This window comes from Triticum aestivum, chromosome 5B, assembly GCF_018294505.1.
Source record: "Triticum aestivum cultivar Chinese Spring chromosome 5B, IWGSC CS RefSeq v2.1, whole genome shotgun sequence".
NCBI lineage: Eukaryota > Viridiplantae > Streptophyta > Magnoliopsida > Poales > Poaceae > Triticum > Triticum aestivum.
This window is the reverse complement of record NC_057807.1, coordinates 221,581,355-221,595,163: the sequence shown is the minus strand read 5'-3', so window position 1 is coordinate 221,595,163 and position 13,809 is coordinate 221,581,355. Positions and strand designations below refer to the sequence as shown.

At 49.1% G+C, this 13,809-nt stretch overlaps 1 non-coding gene across 1 annotated transcript; it reads right to left on the bottom strand.

Moving 5' to 3' along the window:
* Window positions 1-10,939: 10,939 nt before the first annotated feature.
* On the bottom strand, window positions 10,940-11,012 carry TRNAK-UUU (transfer RNA lysine (anticodon UUU)). The gene has a single exon. It is a non-coding gene; the product is annotated as a tRNA-Lys (tRNA).
* Window positions 11,013-13,809: the final 2,797 nt, after the last annotated feature.

Below are 13,809 nucleotides of genomic sequence, written 5' to 3'. Positions count from 1 at the left end.
GTGTTCTTCACGTGTAATAAGAGCCAACGTCTCCTCATCATAGTCACTAGCGGACTCATACCCACCATCCTCAGTAGCAATCATCACACGCTGAGATTTGCATTCTCTCGCATAATGACCTCTTCCCTTACAACGACGACAAATAATATCACTTGTGTGCCCAGTTGATGCCATGGAAGAAGAAGAGCTCTGCGTAGGCCCGGCAGGTGCGCTCTTGGCAGATAGTGGAGGTTGTGCCTGCTTTCTTGTATCACGGCTGGAGGTAGCAGCTGCTGGAGTTGCTGGTGTAGTGGAAGTAGAGGATGCACGCGGTGTCCATGATGAAAGTCGACCTGCAGAAAAGTTAGTTCGCGCCAATGCCTGTCGATCCTGCACTTCACGTTCAGCTTTACAAGCAAGATGGAATAAACGAGTGATATTAATATACTCCTTATACTCTAGAATGGTCTGAATCTCTCTATTTAATCCACCTATAAAACGTGCAAGCATAGCTTCATTCTCCTCAACAATACCACATCTAATCATGCCAGTTTGTAATTCCTGATAATATTCTTCTACAGAATTTTTTCCTTGTCTTAAACGCTGCAATTTTTGAAGCAATTCACGTTGATAATATGGTGGAACCCAACGAGTACGCATAGCAGTTTCCAAAGCATCCCAAGTAGCGGGAATAGGATATAATCTACAATGTTCAGACCACCATACACATGCAAAACTAGTGAAAGCACAAACAGCAGCAGCAACCCGTCTCTCCTCGGGATATTGTAAACATGTAAAACGTTGTTCAGTTTCTAACTCCCAAGTAAGATATATATCAGGAACATATCTACCCTCAAATGGTGGAATATTCAATTTCAGTTTAGGAATATGGACATCATCTCGTACCTGAGGTGGTGGTGCAGGCCTACCATTACGAGTATATACCTGAGGTCGACCTGCTGGTGGTGGTGCTGGTGGCTGCACGTAGTTCTGATTTTGATCAACCTCATCCTCATAATCGCCCGCATATTCATCATCCTCCGCATCAGCAGCAGGAGCCACAGAAGTATCAACAGCAGCACCAACAGTTTGGCCAGGCTGAAGAAGTACACGGCTCGCTCGGCGGAGGGCTGTTTCGCGGCCTGGAGGTAATTGTTTTGTTGTTGTTGCAGAGGTGCGGCAGGTGCATGCACCTGTTCAGTCATCATTTGCTGAAACTTATCATGAAGCTCCTTGTTTGATAAATTCTCCTAGTCAATCTCGTCGGCTTGTGATCCTGGCATGGTTAGCAGCAATAGAAACAAACAAGAATATGATCCTACAGACTACGAACAAGTGGTGGTGGTGGGTGTCACAAATCCGTCAAGCAAAACTCAAATTCTTACCAGTTCTTACCCAGCAACAGGCGCTGATCGACAACCGTTGTAGTCAAAACTCTCAAAGCTTGGATAGAGCGATTACCAGGGAGATTCAAATGCACGACGTAGATGTATGTGGAGCTGGGAAGGCTTATAATATGGTAGCAAAAAGGGTCAGCAATAATCAATTCAGAGATGCAAAGTTGAATAAACGCTCAACGACGGTACTGTGCTGGTCCTAGGCTAGACTGTGCTAGAGACGCGAGCCTAGAACACCAACAAAATCACGGCGCGGCACGTAAACAAGGGAGGAGCACACTCTGAAATTTTTTTTCTCTTTTTTTTGCACTTTTTTTCCTCTTTTTTTTTGCTCCGCAACAAATTTTTTTCGAAAAAGTCTACAAATGGTCTAAAAACTGCCTAGCCAGAATTTTCCGGACTTAGTTTTTTTTTGAAATTGGAACTATTTTTCTTCTGCGGATGGCTCGGAAGTTGGGGAGTCCTTCTCTGTCACGACTCGGAGTATCGCGTGATCTGGAAATCGAGAACAATGCAACAATTACTGGACTCGGACTAGGACTGGTGGCGGAGATGAATCTGGTGGAACTCGGACTGGTGGCGGAGATGAATCTGGTGGAACACGGACAGGTGGCGAATATATGTTGCAGGTGAACTCGGATTGCCGTGATGGCGGCGGATATGTGGTGGCGTATATGGATTCAGATTGGCGGTGAATATGTGGTGGTGGTATATGGTAATAGCGAGGATGATGATGCGGTGGTGATATATGGCAGCAGCGACGTGACAACCTGTGAACAGAACTCGAAACTCTAAAAGACTAGACGCTAAGACCAGCAACTTGACACGACGATGCAACCGCAAATTCAACAAAGCAAATACAGAAAAGATTATGCAAAGGCTCAGATTGGTTCGGATGGGATGAACTAACCCTAATTTTTTTTTGGCTTTTTCGTGGACTATAGGTATGAAGAACAGACTCGATCTAAACTACGAAAAACTGTAAAATCTCACCGAGCAACCTGGAAATCTGATACCACTTGATAGAGGCAAAGGTGTCCCGTCTTTCGATGAGATGGTGGATTTCGCTTTGGTGGAAGTCGACTTTGACGATCCGACTACGAACGTGCGAGGACGTCGCGCCTTAGCAATCGCTAAACCAACTCCGAGAGGTTATTGACCATGCCGGAGCACGATCAACCTGACCACGAGGGTCTGTTTCCTGCGAGCAAACGAAGAACAAGCAAGAAACTGAGATTGCAATCTGGATATTGCGAATATAAGATGAAAGCTTTATTGATCAAGGTGGGGTTCTGTGACGCCTTTGTCTGGTCGTTGAACACAAACGAAGTACGCGAAGTTGCAGCTATGGCGAACTTTTAATCTAAACAAAACCCAAAGTCTAAACGGTGCCCTAAGGGCTGTATATATGGAGGAAGAGGGGGGAATTTCGTGGCCCTTGGTGGAGGGGTCCGAAATCAACCCTATCTCTTGTTTCCCCACACATACGGACTCTAAAAATAGCCTATACTTATGTATTTCGAAATTACATGGGCCTGGCCCAATAATAAGGTGACGCAGCACCTAGAATAGCCTCTAGACGAAATTTATGAAGTGGCATCTTGTATATTTCGTCCAAGGCTTCATGCACCCATTATGGTGGCTTCAAAGTCCTGAAATCATCACTTGTAACTCCGTTCTTGTTCCCCTTGCGCATGCCATCATCTCCATGCTTGTTCTTGCTCCAATGTCATCCTTCTCCAAGCTAGGCCCTTCATTTGTAAGCAAAACAAATGTATCCAATTTAGGCAGCATCATATTCTCATGAACATTAGAATCATTACCAAGAAACGAAAGTACCTGGTAATTTAGTTGGCGTGCGCGAGCTCTAGTAATTGGTCCAGTATGTATAGCAGCAGGGGTTGTGGGTGTAACAATGGTATTGATGTCCTCATCAACATTACACATTTATATCATTTTTGGGACTAACCTACTAACCGGAGGCCCAACCCGTATTGTTGTTTTTTTTCCTATTTCAGTGTTTTGAAGAAAAGGAATATCAAACGGACTCCAAACGGAATGAAACCTCCGGGAGCGTGATTTTTGGAACAAACGTGATCCAGAGGACTTGGAGTGCAAGTCAAGAAGCAGTCGAGGCGGCCACGAGGGTGGAGGGCACGCCCACCCCTACTGGGCACGCCCCCCTATCTCGTGGGCCCCTCAGGCGTCCACCGACCTACTTCTTCCTCCTATATATACCCACGTACCCCGAGAACATCAAAGGCGACCATGAAAAACTATTTCCACCACCATAACCTTCTGTATCCGCGAGATCCCATCTTGGAGCCTTCACCGGTGCTCCGTCGGAGGGGGAGTCGACCATGGAGGGCTTCTACATCAACACCATAGCCCCTCCAATGAGTTGTGAGTAGTTTACCACAGACCTTCGGGTCCATAGTTATTAGCTAGATGGCTTCTTCTCTCTTTTTGGATCTCAATACCATGTTCTCCTCGATCTTCTTGGAGATCTAATCGATGTAACTCTTTTTGTGGTGTGTTTGTCGAGATCCGATAAATTGTGGGTTTATGATCAAGTGTATCTATGAGAAATATTTGAATCGCCTCTAGATTCTTTTATGTGTGATTAAGTTATCTTTGCAAGTCTCTTCGAATTATCAGTTTGGTTTCGCCTACTAGATTGATCTTTCTTGCAATGGGAGAAGTGCTTAGCTTTGGGTTCAATCTTGCGGTGTCCTTTTCCAGTGAAAGTAGGGGCAGCAAGGCACGTATTGTATTGTTGCCATCGAGGATAAAAATATGGGGTTTATATCATATTGCATGAGTTTATCCCTCTGCATCATGTCATCTTTCTTAATGCATTACTCTGTTCTTTATGAACTTAATACTCTAGATGCATGCTGGATAGCAGTTGATGTGTGGAGTAATAGTAGTAGATGCAGGCAGGAGTCAGTCTACTTGTCACGGACGTGATGCCTATATACATGATCATGCCTAGATAATCTCATATTTATTCGCTTTTCTATCAATTGCTTGACAGTAATTTGTTCACCCACCGTAATACTTATGCTATCTCGAGAGAAGCCACTAGTGAAACCTATGGCCCCCGGGTCTATCTTTTATCATATAAGCTTTCAATCTACTTTTATTTGCATCTTTACTTTTCCTTTCTATATTATAAAAATAGCACAAATATATTTATCTTATCATACTATCTCTATCAGATCTCACTTTCGCAAGTGGTCTGAAGGGATTGACAACCCCTTTATTGTGTTGGTTGCGAGTTCTTTGTTTGTTTGTGTAGGTGCGTGGGACTTTTGAGGAGCCTCCTACTGGATTGATACCTTGGTTCTCAAAAACTGAGGGAAATACTTACGCTACTATTGTTGCATCACCCTTTCCTCTTCAAGGAAAACCAACCCAAGCACAAGACGTAGCAAGAAGGATTTCTGGCGTCGTTGCCGGGGAGGTCTTCGCTCAAGTCAAGACATACCAAGTACCCATCACAAACTCATCTCCAAATTCTCCTCTTTCACCAACACCTACTTCCTTCCTTGCTCATCCATTCTCGCACGCTCGAGCTCCAGCGCCCTCGTTCTCACCTTCTCCGCATAGCCAAACATGTTTGGAGCGGGAGGCAAGTGGGTGGCCTCCTCCGTCAAGAAGGAGGACATTACGAAGCTCCGGACGGCCGGATACTTGGCCGCGGATATTGCGCACCGGCTCCCGGACGCAGGGCAGATCATTCCGACTCCGGGACCCTACGAGAGGGTCGTGTTCTTCGCCCACTTCGTCCGTGGACTGGGATTCCCCCTCCACGCATTTGTCTGCGGGCTCTTGTTCTATTACGGGCTGGATTTTCATGATCTAGCCCAAAACTTCATCCTCAACATCTCGGCGTTTATCGTCGTATGCGAGGCTTTTCTCCGCATCAGGCCCCACTTCAGCCTATGGCTAAAGATCTTCAACGTGAAGCCGAAGATAGTGGTCGGCCAGCAGGCGGAGTGTGGCGGCGCCATGGTGGGCAAGATACCCAGCGTCACCTGGCTTGAAGGCTGCTTTGCGGAGATCGTGAAGGGGTGGCAATCGGGGTGGTTCTACATCACCGAGCCGCGCGACGCCAACTGGGTGGCGGCCCCCGAATTCTGGTCCAGTATCACTGTGCGGCTCACTTCGTGGAAGAGGAAGGGCCTAGCCTGGGGCGCATCCGCAGAGCTGATCGGACTCCAGAACTGCGTCAAGAATATGATAACCAAGAATATCAAGCTTGTCAACGTGGTCCAGGTCATGCTATTTCGCCGGATTCTCCCGTATCAAAGACGGGCATTCAACCTGTGGGAGTTCACGTGGCCCAACACCAGACACTGCAAGAGCTCTTTGACACGACGCACAAAGACGTCTGGAAGGCCGAGCCGGGACCCCTTCTTCTTGTACCTCTAGTGGTCTTGGATGAAGAACCACAAGAGCAACCTGAGGTAGTCGAGGAGGATCCACAAGAGCAAGATGGAGGTTAAAATGAGACAGGTGGTAATACTTCTTTGGAATTGCCGCTTGCACTACGCAGAGAGACTAGGACTAATGTTGGAAAGCCTCCGGTCCGGTATGGGTATGAGCATGACATTGTTCAAGTCCAGCGAAGTCCCTCCTCGCACCTCTGAGGACCGCGGACTCAGCGCCAAGCGCCAGGCCAACGCGGTAAGCATTCTACATCTCGCATGATGTGCCTTTCCTCAGTGTATTCATGGGAGAAACTTAGGCCATTGTGCTGATTTAATAGGAATATGTGGCGACGGCGGAGCGGATCGACTGTCCGGCTCCGTTGCCTGAGGACCCAGCAGACGAACTCCTGATGGAGATGCTGGTTCCGACACCCTATGAGGTGCCGGAGAAGAAGGCCAAGAAGAAGGCCACAGGGACCAGAAGAAGTTCCCGGCGCAACGTGGTGTCGGACTCATCGTCCAAAGACATTGGGGCGCACTCCTCTACAACGAGGAGGAGGAGGAGGAAAACCCTCTTCCCAAAACAAGGGGGAGAAGAACAGGAAGGCCACCCCTTCCGGGGAGGCCGAAGGGTCCAAGAAGGGACAGCATCCGGACAGTCGACAATTTGGTTCTTTTTAGTTAGGAACCGGGTCCAGAATTTCCCGGCTGACTCTCTGGGTTGTTGGGTTCCGTGACTTAAGTCATCAGCATCTGGTGGTTGCACGTAAGTGCCCTAGAAGTTATCAAGGAATACGTCTTCCAGATCCTCCCAACTGCCAATGGAGCTTGCTGGCAGGCTATTAAGCTAATGCCTAGCCGTCCTTTGAGCTTAAGTTGTAGGTACTTTATGGCATGTAAGTCATCGCCGTGGGCCATGTGGATGTGGAGAAGAAAGTCTTCAATCCATATCGTGGGGTCTGTTGTGCCATCGTATGATTCAATATTTGTGGGTTTAAACCCTTCTGGGAATTCGTGATCCATAACTTCATCGGTGAAGCATAGGGGGTGTGTGGCGCCTCTATGTCGGGCTACATCCCAGCATAGTTCAAATGAGTCCGGTCTATTGTATTCGGCCCGGCCGGAATTTAGATTATTGTATCTGGCGTGACGGTCATCATCGCGTCTTGTGGCGCGTCCCCGTGATCCGTAGATCGATCTTGACTGTCCTGCTTTGTTTTCCAATACTTCTCGCAGGTCCTTCGTATAGCCCCGGACCTTGGTGTTATCGTTTGATTACCGGCGGGGTGCGGTCTGGACTTCGGGCTGGTACACCGTCTTGTCGCGACTGCGGGGTGTCCGGTTAGCCGCATCATGCGCTGGTAGTATGGGCTTTAAGGCCTTCTCCTCAAGTTGAGGTAGCAGCCTACGCTTTGGGTAGCTTTTGCTAGGGCTCTCGAGTCCGTATTCCTCGGCGGCCAGGACATCAGTCCATCTGTCAGTTAGCAGATCTTTATCAGCTTGAAGTTGTTGCTACTTTTTCTTCAGGCTTTTTGCAGTGGCTATAAGCCGGCGTTTGAAGCGCTCCTGCTCGACGGGATCCTCCGGCGCGATGAATTCTTCGTCGCCAAGGCTCACTTCGTCTTCGGAGAGATGCATGTAATTATCATCCTCTGATTCTCCATAAGCTGCCTGTTCTTTAGGGCTAGCTTGCCCATCCTCTTGCTCAGCCATATCGAAGCCTGGCTGGGCAGGATTGTCTTCATCTTCGGCACCATCCGGATTATTATCTCTTGTGCTGGTATCACTGTTTTTGCTGTGGCGGGGCTTAGAGCGGCGCCGATGATGCCGGTGTCTAGATTGCTTCCCCAAGGGGTTATCTTTCGTTGCCTCACCGCCATTGTTTTCTTTAGGGGTGTCCACCATATAAATATCATATGATGAGGTGGCGGTCCAGCGCCCTGTAGGCGGTTGTTCCCGTTCTTCTCCTGCATCGTCGTCCATGCCGTCGATGTCTTTGGAGTCAAAGTTAAGCACGTCGGTTAAATCATCGACAGTGGCTATAAAGTGGGTGGTGGGTGGGGGACAAATTTCTTCATTGTCCGCTCCCCACTCGAGCCGCACATAGTTCGGCCAAGAGTCTCCTAACAAGGACAGAGACCATAATGAGTTCAGCACATCACCCAGGGGTGAGTGGTGAAAGATATCCGCGGCAGTGAACTCCATGACGGGTGCCCAATCTAATTCGATAGGCACCGACGCACGCGGTTCGGATTCTGCAGCCGGAGACGAGTCCGGGGGTCCGATAACGCCACTCTCACAGGAGGTGGGATCAGTGTTCGGCTCCGACGCTGATGAGTGTGCGGCCTCCGTGGCGGGGTCCATCCACCCGTCCTCAAAAGGCACGATCTGCTCTGGATTGATTCCCGGCGCCAGCGCGGGTGCGATCTCCCGAATACTGTCCGATGACAAATCAAAGTCATGTCCGTCGTGACTGTTCGGCGCACCTGTCATGGGCTCGAATCTGTCAAAGATCAAGTCTCCGCGGATGTCGGCAGTATAGTTTAAGCTTCCAAATCTAACCTGATGGCCAGGGGCGTAGCTGTCGATCTGCTCTAGATGGCCAAGCGAGTTGTCACGCAGTACGAAGCCGCCGAATACGAAGATCTGTCCAGGAAGGAAAACCTCCCCCTGGACCGCATCATTGAAGATGATCGAGGGAGCCATCAAGCCTTATCGTGACGGTACAGTGGAAATCTCAATGAAAGCACCAATGTCGGTGTCAAAACCGGCGGATCTCGGGTAGGGGGTCCCGAACTGTGCGTCTAAGGCTAATGGTAAAAGGAGGCAGGGGACACGATGTTTACCCAGGTTCAGTCCCTCTCGATGGAGGTAATACCCTACTTCCTGCTTGATTGATCTTGATGATATGAGTATTACAAGAGTTGATCTACCACGAGATCGTAGAGGCTAAACCCTAGAAGCTAGCCTATGATTATGATTATCGTTGTCCTACGGACTAAACCCTCTGGTTTATATAGACACCGGAGGGAGCTAGGGTTACATAGAGTCGGTTACAGAGAATGAAATCTACACATCCGAATATCCAAGCTTGCCTTCCACGCAAAGGAGAGTCCCATACGGACACGGGACGAAGTCTTCAATCTTGTATCTTCATAGTCCAATAGTCCGGCCAAAGCATATAGTCCGGCTGTCCGAGGACCCCTTAATCCAAGACTCCCTCACAGAGCACGTGTCGCATGCGGAAAACAGCATTTCTGATCATCTGTCAAAGTGCGCTGCACAAAAACTCCCTCTAGAACCAGGGACTTTTGTTCTCCATCTGACTCAACCCTCCGTATCCCCGGAAACAATGGCCAGAAAGAGGAGGAAACTGGACTCCAACAAGCCTCTCTGGGTAGAACTTCTCGAAGCCCCCGGTAGAGGGCTTGGCGGGAATGACTTCCCTACGATAGGTGAGCTGCACCCTCCCGCTGAACTACCCGTTTTTGCGGTTGAGGCATGTGCTCCCGTGAACGAGGAGGTGCCGCTGGTCCTTGTTGTCGAGCCTCGGGCTCCAACTTGGGCATGACACATAGTCCATTTCCTCCAAACAGGAGAACTTCCTGAAGAGCAAGAAGAAGCTGAAAGAGTAGCCCGAAGGGCCAGTATGTATCAGTTCATTGATGACACGCTATACAGAAGAAGGCCCAACGGTGTGAAATTGAAGTGCATTTGCCAGGAAGAAGGAAAGGAACTGTTGACAGAGATACACAGTGTGGCTCCCATATTGGATCAAGGGCCCTGGTTGGAAAAGCTTTCCGACAACGTTTCTACTAGCCCGCGGCCCTCCAAGATGCAATTGAACTAGTCATCAAGTGTGAAGCCTGCCAGTTCCACTCCAAGAATATCCATCAGCATGCTCCAGCTCTCCAAACGATCCCTTTGTCATGGCCATTTTTGGTCTAGGGGCTCAACATCTTGGGCCCCTTCCCCCGTACTACCGGGGGCTTTGAATTATTGTACATTGCAATCGAAAAGTTTACAAAGTTGCCGGAAGTGGAGCCCATGAGGAAGGTGACCGCACGGTCAGCTATCAAGTTCTTGAAACGATTGGTGTGTCGTTTCAGTGTATCCGCCAGAATCATCACTGATAATGGCACCCAATTCACAAGTCGCACCTTCATGCAATATGTTCATGCCCTCGGAAGCAAGGTCCCATTTGCCTTTGTTTCCCATCCCAGAACCTACGGACAAGCTGAGAGGGTGAACGCTGAGTGTTGCGAGGACTCAAGACAAGAACATATGATAAGCTACAGAAGTGTGGCAGGCAATGGATCCACGAGCTGCCGGTGGTTCTTTCGTCCCTCTGTATGACACCAAATCGACCTACCGGCCAGACTCCCTTCTCCCTAGTCTATGGGGCAGAAGCAGTGATCCCCACAGAACTCATATACGGATCACCTCGAGTAATTTCCTACGATGAAGTAGCGCAAGAACAGCACCACCGTGACGATGTTGTGCTACTTGAGAAGAACCGTCTCTGGGCTGCTACGTGTGCTGCATGCTACTAGCAAGCCCTGCGTCGCTATCACAGCCGCGGGGTTCATGCCCGGAGCTTTGAGGAAGGCGACCTTGTCCTTAGGCGTGTTCAGTCCGCCAAGGGTGCAAACAAGTTGACGCCGAAGTGGGAAGACCCTTACCGGGTAGTACAAGTCACCAGACCCGGCGCAGTCCGTATGGAGATCGGAGATGGCACAGTTGCAAAACTCATGAAACATTGAGCATCTTCGTAATTCTACCCAGAAGGCGCGGCTGTCGGGCCCTGACCTACAGCCACCCTTTTCTACAAGCCTTGCCGATGTTGCATATAACCCTTTGTACAAAGCCAGGAGCAGATCCTGAGCAACAGATAAATAAACGAAGCGCTGGGGGCCCCAACAAAAAAACACCTGCATGCATGAATAAGCATATCATGAGCATCGGTTGATCATGTAGATAAGATCGCATATAGTTCTGTTTTCATCTGCACTAAGCTGCAGGGTTCCTGCCGCGGACTTGGTCCCAATGAGAAGAAATGGAGATGAGCCTGTGCTCTTTGAAGGCTACTATGCATCCTTACGAATACAAGAGTGGTTTTTTTTGTTTTGGGTATAGCAGGACTTGAACCTGTGACCATTAGGTTAAAAGCCCAATGCTCTACCAACTGAGCTATACACCCGATTTTACGAGAAGGCTTGGTGCCCCGACGAGCCAAACATATAAGTTCCTTCTTATCCATACATGTTCTGTAAAGTGAAAACTTGTGCATATGAAAACCTCGTCACCTTCGAAACATGGGTGCTCCCATCCTTTGTCCCAAACGTTGCTCCAGTCAAGGTGGTTGCAGTGGCCTTTGACGGAGAAGGTTCAACGAGGAGCTGGTCCCTTTTTATAGTTTTGTGCCGGCAGATCTAGCCCCGCGGTAGCAAACTAAAGGCACCGGCAAGATAGCTTGCGGGAGAAAACTTGTTTACTTAAATGTATAGAGGCATCTAACCTTTGCATGGACATGTTACATGCACAAGTACCCAGCAAGGCTTGTCTTTTTTTCATTAATATGCTGATAAGCAAGTACAGATCTTACAGAGGACAAACATGGACAAAGAAGATTACATAATTTAGACTAAAGTTTGGCAAATGACTACACATTTTAGACTGAAAAATTAAGTGCCCCGTGAGGGAGTCCTGGATTAGGGGGTATCCGGACAGCCAGACTATGTACAACGTCCGGACTATTGAAGCATGAAGATACAAGACTTAAGACTTCGGCCCGTGTCCAGATGGGACTCTCCTTTGTGTGGACTCATGTAAACCCTAGCCCTCTCATGTGTCTATATAAACCGGAGAGGGTGGTCCTTAGAAGGCCGATCACAATTACAATCATACCATCATAGGCTAGCTCTTAGGGTTTAGCCTCTACGATCTCGTGGTAGATCTACTCTTGTACTGTCCATATCATCAATATTAATCAAGCAGGAAGTAGGGTGTTACCTCCATCGAGAGGGCCCAAACCTGGGTAAACATCCGTGTCCCTTGCTTCATGTTACCATCAGCCTTGACACACAGATCGGGACCCCCTACCCGAGATCCGCCGATTTTGACACCCACATTGGTGCTTTCATTGAGAGTTCCTCTATGTCGTCGCCGCAAGGCTCGATGGCTCGTCTCATCATCAAGGACGACATCACCTCGGAGGGAGCTCTGGCTGTAGGCCAGACGCTCCGACTCGGCGGCTTTATCATGACCGCCCCATCGGCGGTAGCACCGACGATGGCCTCTCGGGTCATCAATCATAACCTTCGCGTAAGTTCGGAATTTGCCGAACAGATGGATCCAATGGAGCTCTCCTCCCTTAATGAACTCTTGGATCGCATCGCCGCTCTGGGAGTTGCTACGAACTATGACCGGATTGGGCTTAAACCCGATCGAAGGGACATCAGGTCCCCGACGGTCACCCATGAGATAGCGATAGTGGAGGAACCACACGCGGATTGTCCCTCAACTTTGAGGACGAATTATGTTCGGATCGTCGAACTCCTTGAGCCGAAAACCTGCTCAAAGGAAAACATGACCCGGGTCCCGGACTTAGAATCGGGCATTGGGCCGAAGAAATTGGGCAGCACTCCGGATTCTGGGCTGTTAATCTCGGAACCGTCCGCGCCCTTGGGCGTTAGATCGGATCAAAATCCAGATTCTACTAACAACACCTACTTGGACTTAAACTGTCTCTCCCACATCATGCAAGAGCCCCAGGAAACCGTACATCACTATTGGGCCAGATTCCTCGCGCTTAACAAGGTCAAGGACTGCCGCGAGGAGAACATGGTCTCGCTCTTCTGCAAAAACTGCACGGACGAAGGACTCCTCAATGCTATAAACCGCCGCGACATAGTACACTTCACGGACTTGGCAATCATAGTATGGAAGTACTATGCGATGGAGAGCGCGTGGAAAACCCAAACGGAATTTTGGGATAGTACCGCTCTCACCAAGACCTTTGCCCAAACTAAACGGACAAACTCTCATAAGTCGTCTGATCCAATCCCCAAGAAACCAAAACCCATCCCAGGGCGGGGATCCGTATTGGAAGAATGGCTCGACGGGCCATGTAAGCTCCACAACACTCCAGATACAATACCAACTCATTCTCTTAGGGCATGTTGGATACTCCGGCAGGTGGCGAAAAGTGGCGAGGATCTTCTTGTAGGCCATAAAGCGGAACAGCATCCTGCCAGCGAACACGATACGGTACTAACAGTCTTCGAGACTTTTGCCTCGAACAATAGGCGCAAGCAAGCTCGTCGAAGCTCCGCTAAAATTTACCATGTGGCAAAAAATAAACCCCTGGAACGACACTGCTATAACTTTCAATGCCAGTGATGAACCTCGATTCCAGACTGTCCGGGCACCGGCCGCTTTGGTCCTTATCCCAATCGTGGACGGCTTTCGGCTCGCCAAAGTACTCATGGACAGCGGAAGCGGATTAAACTTGATCTATGAGGAAACACTCGACAAGATGGAGATTGATAAAGGCCGCATTGAGCAAAGCGGCACCACCTTCAGGGGAATCATCCCTACTCAGGAAGCGCAGTGTGCGGGAAAAATCACACTCGATGTGGTATTCGGCACCCCGGAAAATTATAGGTCCGAAGAAATCACATTCCAAGTGGCTCCCTTTAGCAGCGGATACCACGCCCTTCTAGGGCGGGACGCGTTTACAAGCTTTCAAGTTGTACCTCATTAAGGGTACATGAAGCTTAAAATGCCTGGACCCAACGGAATGATCACTCTAGCCAGTGATCCGGACGTCACACTTCGCGCCGAAAACAAAACCGCAGCACTAGCCCTGGAAGCATTATCTGAAGCCCTAGCAGCCGAAGAGTTAACAACACTGCGGGCCACCATGGACAGGGACGACATGATACTCGACAAGCGACCCAAGTCGACCTCATTTAAACCTGCAGACGAGATAGTCA